The sequence below is a fragment of the Aethalodelphis obliquidens genome, unplaced genomic scaffold (genome assembly GCF_003676395.1).
Source record: "Aethalodelphis obliquidens isolate GAN/ISIS:26980383/991018 unplaced genomic scaffold, ASM367639v1 scaffold12, whole genome shotgun sequence".
NCBI classification, from domain to species: Eukaryota; Metazoa; Chordata; class Mammalia; order Artiodactyla; family Delphinidae; genus Aethalodelphis; species Aethalodelphis obliquidens.
Window position 1 is genome coordinate 8,950,400 of NW_020837956.1, and position 15,851 is coordinate 8,966,250.

The window sequence follows — 15,851 nt, forward strand, 5'->3', positions numbered from 1 at the left end:
AGCCTGATGAGGGAGGAAGGAAGGGAGGGCAAGCCGAGCACACCCTGGGCCCCAGAGGAAGTTGAAAGCCGGCTGCGGTGTGACAGTTCAGGGGCCCGCACCACAGCGCTGCACCCCACCCCTACCTGCTGACATCAGTGGGGGGTGCAGGACCCCAGCACGGCCCCCTCCCCCAGGCTCTGAGCCTGTGAGGCAGGATCCCAGCCTGGGGGCTCCCTCGGCTGTTCCCTGCACGCGCCCGAGCAGATGGCAAAGCCTTGTGTCTTTAGGTCAGCGTTGCCTCTCCAGGCTCCTTTAATGAAAGGCAACCGTTTAACGGCACCTCCTCACGTCACCCCATCGCCTCACTTCTCCCAGGTGTGGCCCTAGAGTCTATTAAGCATCTACTATATACCAGGTGGTGACACATCCACAAGCTCATTTAATCCTTCACAATACCCTTAGGAAGGCATTTAACAGATAAGGAAACCAGCTCAGAGAGGCTAAGTAACCTGCCTGAGGTCACACAGCTTGTAGGTGGCCAAGCTGGCCTTCCAATGCAGGCCCCATCCTGAAGTTCCTCATGCCTATGGGTGGGTGGATTCACCCTGGAGGAGCCCTCAGAGAGCCAGTGCATCTAGGTCTCTTGTTTGTCAAGGAGGAAATGGACACCCAGTACCAGATGCCAGTGCCCCAGGCCATGCCACAGGCTTCTGAAAGAACCAGGCAGGATTAAAGAACTTTCTTTTGGCATTGGAGGCCTGGCAGGAGGGGCTCTGCTGGGAAAGCTCCTTCCTTTACTGACACCAGGTCTCCACTCAGAGGCTACCTCCTCAGAGAGAAGCCTTTCTGGACAGTCCCGGCAGAAGGAGAGCTCTATTACCCTCCATCTTCTAACCTGTCTTTATTTTTCTTCATGGCACGCACAGTCACTTGCAGTTTTATGTATCAAATTATTTATTATCTCCCCACCGCCACCCCAACTGGAATGTGAGCTCTGTGAGTCAGGGAGAGTCTGTCTTGTTCCCTTGCCTAGAATAGTACCTGGCACAAACTCAACAATTTTTTGTGGAATGAATGAATGAATGAATGAATGAAAGGAGTCAGGTGGTAAAGGAAGAAGTTTATGCTTACAGGGGAAAGTTTGCTCTGAAGATAGACTTATTAAGGGCAAGCTAAATAGACCAATCTAGGTGGAGGAGGGGAACAAGAAGTATGTTAGAAAAGGGAAGGGGCCACGTACAGCCATGTGGTCTGGCACAGAGACTATAAAGTGAATGGTGCCCCTGCCACTTGTACAGTTCTCAACTTGTACAACAGTGCATGGCGCCCCCGGGGAGGGGGGAGAACCCAACAGTTTTGGCCCCCTCAGCAGCGATGAGTGGAGGCAGCTCTACAAGTACCAGCGGCTGGAGGAACGGGCTGTTCCCTCCACGAGAATGCCACGTGGTCGTGGTTAGCAGTGTGCCATCCGGTGACGGTGGCTCTGTCGCCACAGACGGTCGTCCAACCCCGGGGGGGCAACTGTTCTGCTGTTAGCGAACTCTGGTACCTGGAGTGCCCAGCGGGACGTGGGTGGGGAAATCACCCTGACACACCCCACTGACACACACCAAACCCAGCAGACAAAGATAATCACCGCAGCGGTGGCACCTGGGGGGCTAGGGGGGCTGTTTCCTGGGCCAGCTGTGAGCTCTGAAGGAAGAGGACGCTGTGTTCTGAGACGTCTCCGCGGGCTCAGCGAGGAGCCTGTCCCAGCCCCACTCCTCCTCCACGGCCCTGCAGGCCAGGCACAACAGCAACCGGCCCCAAGATGGTGAGGCCCGGCTTCCATGAGTCACCTGGCCCACAGCGAGCTTGCTGGGCGATGTTATCGGCTCCTCTGCTTACTTAATCCCTTGGTTGACATCACCACCACCTCCATCCTTTCCTTCTCGGCACTGCAGCCTGCAGCCTGGCGTATCCTGGAAGGGAAGGCGCTGGAGGGCTTTTGCCAGAAGCTACCAGGACAGGTAAATTAGGACCCTCAGCTCTTTGGTCTTCAGCCTCAAGGCTCTTGGCCTAGTTCCTTGCTGCATATGGGCCTTGGTTTACCTCCCAGGAAATGCTGTCTGGAGTCAGGTCTGAGAGACACCTTCCCACCCCTGCCCCGTACTTACTCCCTCTCTCCTTGTTCAGATGTGGGCCAAGCTGCTCGCCCCTCAGTGTGTCCAGCTGGATCCTTGGGGCGCAGTCCCCCCGTCCAGCCCTCTGCTGCCTCAGCCATTTGCTCCTAAGTTTGGACTTGTGCAGGCCCAGCTACCCCCAGGCCTCTGTGTTGGGCCTCTGGGTTCCCAGGCTCAGGCTCTGCTGCCCCTCCGTCTAGTCACCCTGCCTGGGGACCTGGCTCCCTCAGAGGCCTCCCCCAACTCTTTCCCCTGCCTCTGCCCACCCTCTACCCCAAGCAGCCTCCTGGGAGCCTAAGCCAGTCCTTTTCATCGTAGCCCAGGATTCCCTCTCTCCTCCTCTCGCTTTGTCGCTGTTCCCCTGCTGACCCAATGTGGTCAGTGGCACATGGAGGGTGCCATGGGGTCAGTAGAGCAGTGACAGGGGCGACCAGAGACATGTGCTGTTTCATTTCAGCTTCCCCCGGTCTCCCCTCTGTGGCCAAGTGGGATGAGAAGCGAGGGGTTCAATCCTCTCCCCACACTGTCCTACTCTGTCTCCTCCCCGCCATTAGAGATGGACAGCAGGGGGTGAGGCTGAGAGGCCACCAAGTGAGGCTCAGGACCTAGTCCGTGACGGGAGGCTGCCCAAGCCTGGCCTGCCAGGGGGGCGGTGAGGGAAGGGGGTGGGGGCAGGAAGAAGAGCCAACCCTTTGAACTGCTGGACAGCATCCTCTGTGGCCCCTGGGAGACAGCTCCTCCAATGTCCCTGCCTGGGGCCAGGGAAGGGGGAGGGGGAGGTTTCTCAACACCAGTCACTTTTACTCCAGTTGTTTGACCAAAATGAATTGTTCTTAGCAGGAAAAAGAAAAAAAACACACAAAAAAACCAAAAGCCCCACCATTGAGGTCACTCCTATTACCCTAGCAGCTGATGAAAAGATCCTGAGAACAGATAACACACCTGGGCCGGGACTGCCGTCCTTCCCCTGCCCCCATTCTCCTGCCTGCCCACTCTGCACCCAAACACTGGCTGCTGCCCCAGCATCCTGGAACATTGCAGAATACTGTTCCAAATAAGGAGGGGGTGGGCCTGGAGGAGGAGGCCTGGTCTCAGTCCCACACACCCCAGTCTTGCTGGCTCTCTGTTCCCCGAACTGCCAAATGGGGGAAACCACTGAAGAACCAATGAAATAATTAATGTGAAAGTGCTTGGCAGTGATCACTAGCCAGCCAGCAGGCTGGGGTCCTGTAGAGAAGGGAAAAGGGAGTTAGGGAGGGTTTCAGAGAAGAGGTCACGTCACCCCTCAGTGATTTAAGAACATTAAATCAGTTGACTATATCTGCTATTGGAATCTTGCAGGTTCCCTTTAGGCCCTGGATTGAGTTCTTATTAATGCCCTCAGAGACATGCACACCTTGAGAATGATGGGCACCATTGCTGAGCTCAGCTTGTGGTCTACTCAGATCCCTGGATCCTCTTTCAAGTTTGAGAACACAGGGTCATCACTTTAGTCCGGTGGGTGTTCTGCTGTAGTACTTCCTTCCTTGGCTGCAGACTAAGCTCAAATTCTAGTCAACACTGGCTGCTTTCCTCGTTGGAGAGTGTAGCCTGATTTCAGCTGCAGTTTGAGCTTTTATCCCCTTTAACCCTGAGCCCAAAGCTCACCTACACTCATAGCCCACACATACCTCAAACTCATTTATCCCAGACCAAACTTGTAATCTTTCTCTCACTAGCCCCTTCCTTCACTTGTGTTCTAGGAGCTTAGTTCATGGTAAGACTCCCCACCACCCAAGCCAGAGGCTGAGTCATCCTTGACCACAGCCTTCTGTCCACCACATCTGATTATCCATCTCATCTAGTGGATTCTAACACTGGTATCTTTTTTTTTTTTTAACGTCTTTATTGGAGTATAATTGCTTTACAATGGTGTGTTAGTTTCTGCTTTATAACAAAGTGAATCAGTTATACATATACATATGTTCCCATATCTCTTCCCTCTTGCGTCTCCCTCCCTCCCACCCTCCCTCTCCCACCCCTCCAGGCGGTCACAAAGCACCGAGCTGATCTCCCTGTGCTATGCGGCTGCTTCCCACTAGCTATCTACCTTACGTTTGGTAGTGTATATATGTCCATGCCTCTCTCTTGCTTTGTCACAGCTCACCCTTCTCCCTCCCCATATCCTCAAGTCCGTTCTCCAGTAGGTCTGTGTATTTATTCCTGTCTTACCCCTAGGTTCTTCATGACATTTTTTTTTCTTAAATTCCATATATATGTGTTAGCATACAGTATTTGTCTTTCTCTTTCTGACTTACTTCACTCTGTATGACAGACTCTAGGTCTATCCACCTCATTACAAACAGCTCAATTTCATTTCTTTTTATGGCTGAGTAATATTCCATTGTATATATGTGCCACATCTTCTTTATCCATTCATCTGATGATGGGCTCTTAGGTTGTTTCCATCTCCGGGCTATTGTAAATAGAGCTGCAATGAACATTGTGGTACATGACTCTTTTTGAATTTTGGTTTTCTCAGGGTATATGCCCAGTAGTGGGATTGCTGGGTCCTATGGTAGTTCTATTTGTAGTTTTTTAAGGAACCTCCATACTGTTCTCCATAGTGGCTGAACCAATTCACATTCCCACCAGCAGTGCAAGAGTGTTCCCTTTTCTCCACACCCTCTCCAGCATTTATTGTTTCTAGATTTTTTGATGATGGCCATTCTGACTTGTGTGAGATGATATCTCATTGTAGTTAACACTGGTATCTTGACTCTTCCTCCCCTCTTCCCCATTCCCCACACCCCCCAGTTTTTGTAATAGTATAAATCCTCATCTCTTTTCTTAAGAGTGGCTAGTGGAACCAATCAGACTTCCTGGGCCATCCTCCACCCAGCCGATGGGATGACACCTTCCCCTACTGGTGGCTCCTGCCTGCCTCTCTGCCCTCATGTCCCAGCACTGCAGGACACGCACAGCCCAGCCCATGTGCGTGCTGGAAACAGCCGGGCCAGACTCCTTCCTTATGTTTGCTCAGGCTGCTGGGAAAGCCTTTCCTTCCTTGTCACCTGCAGAGCATCCCCTCCTTCAGGAGGGCTCTCAACTGGATATATGTGTGGGTCACTCCTTCCTCAGTACCCCACTCTGCTCTGTCCATTCCGTGCGGAGTGGCTGAGGGTGCACTGCCCTCTGGTGCCTCCCCAGCCACAGAGGGACCTTCATCCTCTCTCTACCTAGACCCTGATCCCACCAAGAGCATGGTGGGTGCACGCCAGGCAAATCTGGGTGGGATCCAGTTTTGCCTGTTTCCCACTGGGGACCTCAGCCAAGTTACTTATCTCTGAGCATACTTTTCCTCATCTGTCAGATGGGGTAATATCATTACCTGCTTCCCAGGATGGGTAACTGAGCCAGTCAAGTGCTTGGCACAGAGCCTGGCACATCATGAGAGGGCAGCAAATAGCTCTCATGGTTTCCACTCTTGTTATTAATCACTAGGACCTGGGAGAAAGTGCAGACAACTCAGGGCGGCTGACACCTCAGCCCTTCCCTCCCCTCCCCAGACTCTGCAGTACAGTCCCTTCAGCCCCTCTGCCCTTGTTCAGAGCCCCCTGTTCGCCCCCTTTCTGGTTGTCTGCTCTTGCCACCTAGACAGGGGCTTGGGCAAGGCCACCTCGTCCCCTTTTGCCAGTCCTTCCTCCCAGGACCCAGTGCTGTCCACATGGGGCTGTGACACCCAGTGTCAGAATTGTTCTCAGCCTGGGGGCAGTGTGGGCTGCCATGCTCATCTCCTTACTGCAACTGTGGTGGCTTGCTCAGTAAGACCCCAGAGTTTCCCCCAACCACACAGGGAGTGAGATGCTGAACTGGCATGCTGATATACCCTGGTCTTCTGGCCCCAAGGCCAAGACTCTATCCATTCTGCCCTGCTGTTGTCCCTTCCAGTCTTTTTTGCATCTGTATGACTCAGTCTCCTCATCTGTACAATGGGCATAAAAATTCCTTCTCCTCCTTCTTTGTCCAGAGGAGGGGAGAAGAATACGGTTAGGATGGGAAGCTGGGAGGAAGTGGAGACCGAGCTGTGTACAAGGCAGGAGAGCCTGGCTGGGGTGAGGACTATAAGAGAATAAACAGGAGGTGAGGGAGGCCAGTCCAGTCTCCACCCTTCCAGCAGCCCAAGTCCGGTGCCTGAGTCCACAGCGCCCCCTGCTGGCAGGTCAGCCAGAAGCTCCCTGTGGGCAGCACCTGCCTCAAGCTTCACATTTCCCTCTGGTGACCTCTGGGAAGGTGTCGCCCCTCCCCTCAGGGAGCCCAGTCTGAGGGTGGGAGCGGGTGTTTCTGTCTGAGAAGGGAACTTCCTAGGCCAAGGGGTTCAGCATTCTCCTCCCGAGAACCTGCTGAAATCTCTCCCAGAAAGGTCTGCAGGCTGGCAAGAAGGCCGGTGGTCTGCTCCAAGCCCAGCAGCTATGCTTTGATTAGGACTCCCTCCCCCTCCCCCTCCCCCCACCCCTATCCCATAAGGACCATGGGGGAGACAGGTGAGGGCAGATGCTGAGAAATCAGGGTGAGGGGCTGCTCAGGTTCTTTGCTTGCCCTCGGGCCAGGCCCCCCAATCAGCACCCTCGCCATCTAGAGATGGTCCTCCCAGCCCTCCAGAGCCCAGGCCCACCTTCCTCCTCGTCAGGACTTTTCTCCAAATTGACGGCAGTTTCATCATCTCTGCATTTCCTTAGCCTGATTCTGGGTTAGGTGTTGGGGATTCGGGGAACAGCAAGCCCCCTAACTAACCCCCCAGGAGCTCAGACATGCCACTATTCCCCCTCTGCTCTCCCTTCCCATTCATCCCCAGTATCCTTCCAGGGCTCCAGGACCTGCTCTGCAGGGCAGCCTCAACACACCCAACATTAAAATGCAGCCACGGGCTTCCCTGGTGGCGCAGTCGTTGGGAGTCCGCCTGCCGATGCAGGGGACATGGGTTCGTTCCCCGGTCCGGGAGGACCCCACATGCCGCGGAGCGGCTGGGCCCGTGAGCCATGGCCGCTGAGCCTGCGCGTCCGGAGGCTGTGCTCTGCAACGGGAGAGGCCACAGCAGTGAGGAGGCCCGCATACCGCAAAAAAAAAAAAAAAAAAAAAAAATTCAGCCAGTTGTGGCCACCCTCCTGCCCCCTCCCTGGAAAGTCTCCATTTACCACTCCCAACCCTGGGCTCTGTTCACTGTCCTTGAGACTTTCCCCTCGAACTGCATCCTTCCTGGACTGTTTATATAAGGACCAGAGCCTCTTCTAGGAAGTCTTCCTGGGTGGATCCCAGCCTCAATGATTTTCCTGAATTCAGTCTTTTCCAGGATCTCCTGGCACAGACTGCTGTGCACTGGGTACGTTATTATCCTATTATCCTATCTGTCCCACAGAAGCTCTGGGCCTCAGGAGGGAATACCTCTGTCACCTCCTTCCCTGGTGAGACATGGGGCCGTCCATACACGATCCTTTAAGTCCACTTACATCAATAGTTCTCAGCTGGACACAATTTTGCCCCCAGGGGATATTTGGCAATATCTGGAGACTTTTTTGGTTGTCACAATTGGGAGGTGGTGCTACTGGCATCTCGTGGGTAGAGACCAGAGATGCTGTTAACCATCCTACAATGCACAGAACAGCTCCCACAGCAAAGAAATATCTGGCCCCCATGTCAATAGTGGCAAGGTTGAGAAACCCTGATTTAAATAAATCCACAGATTGAGGATTAAAATAGTGGCCAAAAAAGGGGCAATGGCTCAGGCGGGGGAAGGGCCAGAGCAGGCGTCTCATAACAGACACCGGCTTCCCCTCCACGTGGGCTTTATACTCCCATGTGCCTTCTACACCCTTCTGTGGGCCTGTCGTGTCTTGTGTAAGTGGAGGCGACCTGACTCAGAGGAAGAGAAACCAGGTGCTGCCTAGACAGTTCCTGGGGAAGTGGGCTCTGTGTGGAGAATGCTTTGGGAGCCAGGGGTGATTTTTGCCTCAGTTTAGTCATCTCTAAAATGGGGATGGGCGTTCCCTTCCAGTCCAAATGGTCAAAATGGTCCTAAACAGTATCTCTCCGATGGGCACAGTCATTTTCCCCTCTGCTGATGGGCAGGAGCCCTCCCGCGGGGTGGAGGGTGGAGTACTAGCCACCAGCCCCTAAAACAGACGTCGGGGTTATTGTGGCTCTAATTGCCCTCCCAGGAAACAGCTGTCAGAACAAGACCCCTTTGATAGGCTTCATCAAAGCTGCCTCCATGACCCCTGGGGACTGACTGGGGGAGGGGGCGGGTCCTGAGGCTAACTGGTGACTGGGAGTGGCCGAGAGGTGGGCCACTGTCTGGCGTCTCCCTGACCCCACTCCCTTCCCCGAATGGTCCCTTTCCAGGACCAGACCTTGGGCAGAGGTAGGAGTCTCAGCTGAGAATCTGGGCTTGGGCACAGCCTTAAACTGGACCTGGGTAGGGACTCTTCTAGGATCAGGCTGCTAAAGGGAGTAGGGTTCCCCCAGTAAACAACGAATCGTTTTTTTAGTATCGGTATATCCCAACTATTGCACGGGACGTGCTTATAGTCAAAATGATTCGCTCTTGGTCTGAAATTCAAATTTAACTGAGCATCCTGTATTTTCATTTGCTGACTCTGGCAAGTCTACTTCAGGGCCGGGGGCTGCAGGCTGGTGCAGAAGCAGGGAGGTTTCAGCCATGTTCCACCCCAGGACAGTTGCCTCAGGCCCACCCAAGTCAGGCTGTACCTGCTGAGTGTTTCCTGGGGCCAGCCTTGTGCTAGGAGCAGTGGGGGTGACACTCTCTGAGGCCCACGGCTCTGCCTGCAGATCCACCCACATACTGCAGCTCAGCGGACCTGGGTGTGGGAGCAGCGTTACTGCACGGTGTCTGGAGACCAGGCTGGTCAACGGGAGCTCTCCTGCAGATGTGGCCACTGTTTTCCAAAAGTCAAGAGATACCATTGTGATGAATAAAATGCACATTTGTTTAAAGGCAAGCATTACATAGTGGCTTTTGGCTCTTAAAGCTTTTTCTCGAGAAAATACCCAAAGTGTAATTACTAGGGGAGAAGGATACTTCTGGGGCTTTCATGCTGGAAAAAAATCTGAGGACGATTAGGTCTGAGGATTCTAGGACTTGACCTTTCATGGACCATGGACCCAGTGGGCATCTGGTGAAGCCTATGGACTTTTTCTTGGAATAATATTTTCAAACGTATAAAATTAAATCCACAGGACTACAAAAGAAACCAGTGGTGCAAAAATACAGTGGTCAAAACACGAAGGAAACAGCTTTATAAAAGAGTAACACACACGCTTCTCTACTTACACTTTGGTGGTGATCATTTTAAAGCAGCGATGGGTAGCTATTTCAAAAGATTGGCAACAATTCCAATGTGATCCCAAAATCTCTGTGATTTCTGTTGGTGACAAAGTCACAGTTTCTGCAAATACTACTGTAGATTGTTCCCTGCATTTACAATAAAGGAAATGCTAAATTTCAGTTAGATGCTAGTGAAAATAAAGATGTATATTTTTTTCTCATCCAAAGTCATGGATCCCTGAATTCTATCCACAGACCTCCTGGCGTGGGGAAGGTGGTATCTGAGGTCCTTAGGTTACGGGCACCTGCTCTGGAGGGAAAGCGCACAAGAGGGACTTAGAATAGAGCACAGGCAAGAGTCACGCATTCTCAGAGACAAGGAGAAATCAGATAGAAACGTAATGGGCAACCTGAGGGTGTGAGTCTGTGTGTAGGTGGACTGTGTCCGCTCACAGGACCCCTGGGAAGACCCCGAGGATGCTCCCACCTGCACTGCCTGAGCCAGACTTGTAGTCCCCGGGTTAAGCATTACCCTCTGTGTCCACAGCCACAAAAAAAGATCTGAACGTTATCCACCTTCCAAACACTCAAAACATTGCGGTTCAGGAGGCAGCCCAAATATCCGAGCGCCCACAAGGAGAAACAAGCTTGACCTCCATGCCATCATCAAGTTCCCCCTGACCACTGAGTCGGCCATAAAGAAGATAGAAGACAGCAGCACACCTGTGTTCATTGTGGAGGTCAAGGCCAACAGGATGTGAAGAAGCTCTATGACTTTGACGTGGCCAAGGTCATCACCCTGATAAGGCCTGATGGAGAGAAGAAGGCATATGTTCGACTGGCTCCTGACTATGACGCTTTGGATGTTGCCAACAAAATTGGGATCATCTAAACTGAGTCCAGCTGACTAACCCTAACTATAAGATTTTTCACTATTAAAAAAAAGGCATTGCCCTCTGACATCCTTCCCCGCCTAGTGTGGTGTGTGTGGTCTGACCCGAGGCACTGGGGGCTGGGGCCTGGGCCTTTTGGAGAGAAGGCCCTGAGGGGAAGGCCTCAGGCAGGGCTAGTAACCTGGTGAGGAGGCCCCCGTTTTTGTATTTTATTTTTAAATTTAAGTGGCGGAAGGACTCACACAATACAAACACAAATGCGGACCTGAAAGTACCTAGGCAACTTGATAAGTGTTTTGTCACAGGAATCAGGACATTATCATGAGGACGTCTGGAATTTATAAATAATGCCCTCTTTCAGGATGTCAGCTCTAACCCCCAGTCTGACGGCTTGTTAAAGCATTAGGCTGAGTCAAGCTAGAATAACTCCTTTCCAAATATTTGACAATGGAATTAATCTTGAACTCACTGTGGATCAATGCCTTTTATTTTTTTATTTTTATTTTTTCCAGGCTTATTGAGATATAATTGACATATAACATTGTGTAAGTTTAAGGTGAGCGACAATGATTTGATATATGTGTAAGTTGTGAAATGATTATCACAATAAGTTTACCTACCATCTATCACCTCACATAACTACGATTGTTTTTCTTGCGATGAGAACTTTTGAGATCTACTCTTTTAGCGACTTTCAAATATCCAATCCAGTAATGTTAACTGTAGTCCCCCTGCTGTATATTACATCCCCAGGATGTATTAATGCTATAACTGAAGTTTTACCTTTTGACTACCTTGGCTAATTTTCCCCACCGCCCCACCTCTACCTCCGGTAACCACCAATCTGTTCTCCATTTATCTGAGCTCGGGTTTTTTTAGATTCAGCATAAAAGTGAGATCATGCTCTGTCTGACTTCTTTCACTAGGTCCTGGTTCTGAGAGGACTGTGGGCACCTTTGGAGTGAGGGGGAGGGACGGTGTGTCCAGCCTGGGTTTTGTCTTGGTGAGGTGGGAGACCACAGGATAAGATGCAGGCGGGGAGGAAACCATAAGGAAGTTTCTGGAAATCTGTGCATTTTGCCTCCTTTCTTAACTTCCCTTCCCCTCCCCTCCCCCCTCCTCCCACCCAGAACCAGGATCCAATTTCCTCTTTTTTCAAAATAGAACTCAAAACAGATTTAATCTCTGGGGATTGCTCTGTGGAGGGAACTTGTAGAGGCAAGTTGTCTCATATGTTGTAAGAGAAATGCATATATATTGAGTCTGAAAATAAGAAGTCTATTTGGCACGTGAAGCTTCTCACATCTCTGGCTGCTGGTCATCTGCGTCCTGCCTGCACTGGACATCACTGAGAGCCACACCTCAGGGTTGGTGTCCCTCTGCTACCCCCAACCCATGGGGACCTTTCAAAATAACCACATGGAAACCCTAAATTTGGGGAGGGACTAGCACCATGTGACCCATGGTGGAGGCTAGGAATGCAGACTCCTGGGCCCCCTTCCAGGCTAATGCATTGGAATCTCCTAGTTGCTACTGGGGATTCTGCTGCACAGGATCCACAAAGTCCACTCTGAGCAACCTTGGCCCGCTGGCCAGTGGTCCTGCGCACTCTGCTCAGAGCTGGGGCCTCTCTTTCTGCAGTGCTTCAAAGCCTGGGCTTTGGGATGGAACCTTCAAGCCCTTGAGAACCCCCTTCTGTTGTTCTCAGTCATTCTGAAGTGGGGTCAGATGCGGTGGGATGGGTGGTGTTCAGTGTGTGAACCATGTGCCAGGTGCAGAGAGGGCACAGGGTGACACAGAATGACGTGTTGGAATCACCTGCCACGTGTCGTCTCAGCCCTACTCCAGTGGTGTAAGAATGATGCCTCCTGACCTCCCATCACTCATGGAGACAAAACAGAGAGTGCCACAGACATCCTGGGCCTTCCAACCTGCTGGGATAAGCTGTCTCTGATCCACCGTGGGCCGCCCGTGGCTGTGGTCCTAAGAGTCAAAAAGCCTTTTCCACCAAACTTTATGTTCCTACTAGGAGTCACCAGGCCGGCATTTCCCAAACTGTCTACTGAGCACGTCATGAAATGTTATAAAGTACAGTTGACCCCTGAACAACGTGGAGGTTAGGGGTACCAACCCCTGCACCGTCGAAAATCTGTGTATAGCTTATAGTCGGCCCTCTTTATAGGTGGTTCTGCATCCTCAATTCAGCCAACCGCTGATTATGTGGTATTGTAGCATTTACTGTGGAAAAACATCAGAGTATAAGTGGACCTGCGCAGTTCAAACCCATGTTGTTCAGGGGTCAACTATATTCTCCCATGAATGTGCAAAACTAGCAATATTTTCCTTTAAGATTTATTTTGAAAAAATATGTGTATGGAAAGTGACAAATATGTGCATACCCTTATCATCCTATGATCATCCGTCTTTACAAAATGAGATGCTCTATCTGAAGATGGCAAGAATTCATACTGGGACGTGTGCATTGCAGAAACAGTGTTGAGATGCTGTGGCCCAATACATTTGGAAATGCTATGCTGGACTGTGAGGTACTTGAGGACAAGAGTCAGGACGGGTATCCCCTCACCTCTTGGTGGACTGTTACATTGGGGACCCCGGAGGAACCACACACGCTCTGGTCTTCATGCCCTTGTATTGCCCTCTCCCACAGGTGGACTAAACATGTGACTGGCTCTGACCAATGTGCCATCAGAAGCATTGATCTGACAAGTGCTTGCTTCTCCTCTTAGGGCTTGTCCTCTTGGAACACTCTTGGGGAAGCCAGCCACAAGCTATAAAGCGACATGGGTAGACTAGAGAATGATGCAACAGCACTTGGAGCTTGAGAGACCATGCGCGAGGAGGAGCTGAGGCTCCAGATATTTTACTGAGGTCTCCTTGGGCTTTCTAGCCTAGCCCAGCTGAATGAGTGGCACAGCGGATGTCGCCTGGAGCAGAAGAACCACCCAGCTGAGCCCTGCCCAAATTCCTGATCCACAAAATCATGAAGAAGAATAAACTGTTGCTGTTTTGAGGTACTAAGTTTTGGGATAGTTTGTTACGTAGCAACAGGTAGCTGAGATGCTTATAGTAGGTGAGTAATAAATGTGTGAGAAATGAGTGGATGGCAAACCAAGTTTTCAGCTCTGGGGTTAATCCCTTGCTCACACTGGCCCTGATATTCGTCAATCCTTGATCACATATACTTTCTCCTGCGATTCCTGTGATGCTTAATTTTATGTGCCAACTTGACTAGGCCATGGAATGTCCAGATAATTGGTCAAACATTATCCTGGGTGTTTCTGTGAAGATATTTTTGAAGGAGAGTAACATTTAAATTGGTAGACCAATAAAGTAAATTGACCTCCATTATGTAAGTGGGCTTCATCCGATCAGCTGAAGGCTTGAATGGAACAAAGGCTGATCCTCTCCCGAGCAAGAGAGAATTCTCCTGCCTGACAGCTTTCAAACTGGGACGTTGACTTTCCCTGCTTCTACAGCAGCCTTCTAGCCTTCGGACTCAAAGTGGGACATCGGCTCTGCAGATTTTGGACTCACCAGCCTCCATAACTGCATAAGCCAATTCCTTATAATAAATTTCCTTATCTGTAGGTCTAGATCTATAGGTATATGCTATTCATTTTGTTTCTTTGGAGAACCCTGAGTAATACAGATTAGGGTACCGGGAATAGGGTTGCTGCTATAACAAATACCTAAAAATGTGGAAGTGGCTTTTGAACTGGGTAATGGGTAGAGGCTTGGGGTGCTTGCTGGAAAAAGCCTAGATTGCCCTGAAGGGACTGTTGGTGGAACATTAAAGGTGATTCTGGTGAAGACTTAGAAAGTAAAGGAGAGAGCTATAAAGAAAGCTGTAGAGAATAGGTATATCATCTTGAATAGAATGCTTCTGGAATATGAACAGTAATGCTGCTTCTGGTGAGACCTCAGGAGGAACACGGTATTGGAAGCTGAGGGCAAAGTGATCCTCGTTATACATGAGCAAGGAACTTGTCTCAGTTTCCAGTGTTCTGTGGAAGGACTTGTATGTGACAACCTTGGATAATTAGCAGAGGAGATTTCTAAGCAAAGTGTTGAAAATGTGGCCTGGCTTCTCCTTACTGCTAAGAGTAAAATGTGAGAGGAGAGAGATAAATTGAAGAAATTATGAAGCAAACAGGAACCAGAATTCGAAGATATGGAAAATTCTCAGCTTATCCATATTTCAAAAAATAAGAAAGCGGCATTCCAGAGAAAACACCAAGGGTGCAGCTGCATGATCATTCCATGAAGAGATTATCCACAGATCTAATCAGCCATCTCAGCTGAAGCCAGGAATAGAGATGGGATTATATTGGCAGAACATGCCAGCGGGGACTAAAGGGGAGAGAGAAAACGGAGTGGAGGAAGGCTGTCAGATTTCTGGGATCCACTGGACGGGACAGTAGAGTTTCCAGATTCAGATTTTCAAGAAAAGGGAACAATGACCATGAAGATGATTCAGAGATCATCAGGGCTGCCACTCCCACCTCAGGCCGAGGGGACATGGCTGTTGCAAAGGGTGGGGCCACTTCCTCAGTTTCAGAGGGCCAGGATGCCATCAATCAGTGCCTCAGAGGCAAGGCTGCCCAGCAGAGCTGAGGGGGCAGGGTCACTGCCTAGGATTATGGGGTGATGCTACTGCGCCAGTGGGCATGGAGGGTAGGACATTGAGCTGAAGAGGATCATTCTGGAATCTTAAGATCAAATGGAATTTGCCTTGCTAGTTTTGGACTGGCTTGGGACCTGTTACCCCTTTCTTCTTTCCAATTTCTCCCTTTTGGAATGGGAACGTCTGTTCTGTGCCTGTCACACCATTGTGTTTCGGTTGTGTCTTGGAAGTACAGAACTTGTCTGGTTTCACCGTTTCACAGCTGCAGAGGAGTTTTGCCTCAGAATGAATCATACCTCGAGTCTCATCCTTATCTGGTTTAGATGACATTTAGTGAGACTTTGGACTTGGAATTGATGCTGGAATGGGTTAAGACTTTGGGGGCTGGGATGCGGTGAATGTATTTTGCATGTGAGGTGAATTCGGGGGGGGCACTAGTTTGTAGACTGTTATAGGCTGAAGGTGTCTCTCAAATTTACATGTTGAAGCCCTAACCCCCAATGTGACTGTATTTGGAAATGGGGCCTTTAAAGAGGTAATTAAGTTCTATGAGGTCATAGGGGTGGGGCCCTAATCCAAGAGTACTGATGTCTTTACAAGAAGAAGAGACACCAGAGGTCTCTCTCTATCCTCGTGTACACAGATAAAAGGCCATGAAGCTGCATCTGCAAGCTGAGGAGAGAGGTCTCACCTTGATCCTGGGCTTGATCCTGGGCTTCCAGGAACCTTGATCCTGGGCTTCCAGTCTCCAGAACTGCGAGAAGATAAATTTCTATTGTTGGGACTTCCCTAGTGGTGCGGTGGTTAAGAATCCACCTGCCAATGCAGGGGACACGGGTTCGATCCCT

At 50.6% G+C, this 15,851-nt stretch overlaps 1 long non-coding RNA gene across 1 annotated transcript; it reads left to right on the forward strand.

The window, feature by feature from the left end:
* Window positions 1–1,643: 1,643 nt before the first annotated feature.
* LOC113623787 (uncharacterized) lies at window positions 1,644–10,388 on the forward strand. The gene is made up of 2 exons (XR_003434062.1): window positions 1,644–1,991; window positions 10,013–10,388. It is a non-coding gene; the product is annotated as an uncharacterized LOC113623787 (long non-coding RNA).
* The last annotated feature ends 5,463 nt before the right edge of the window (window positions 10,389–15,851 follow it).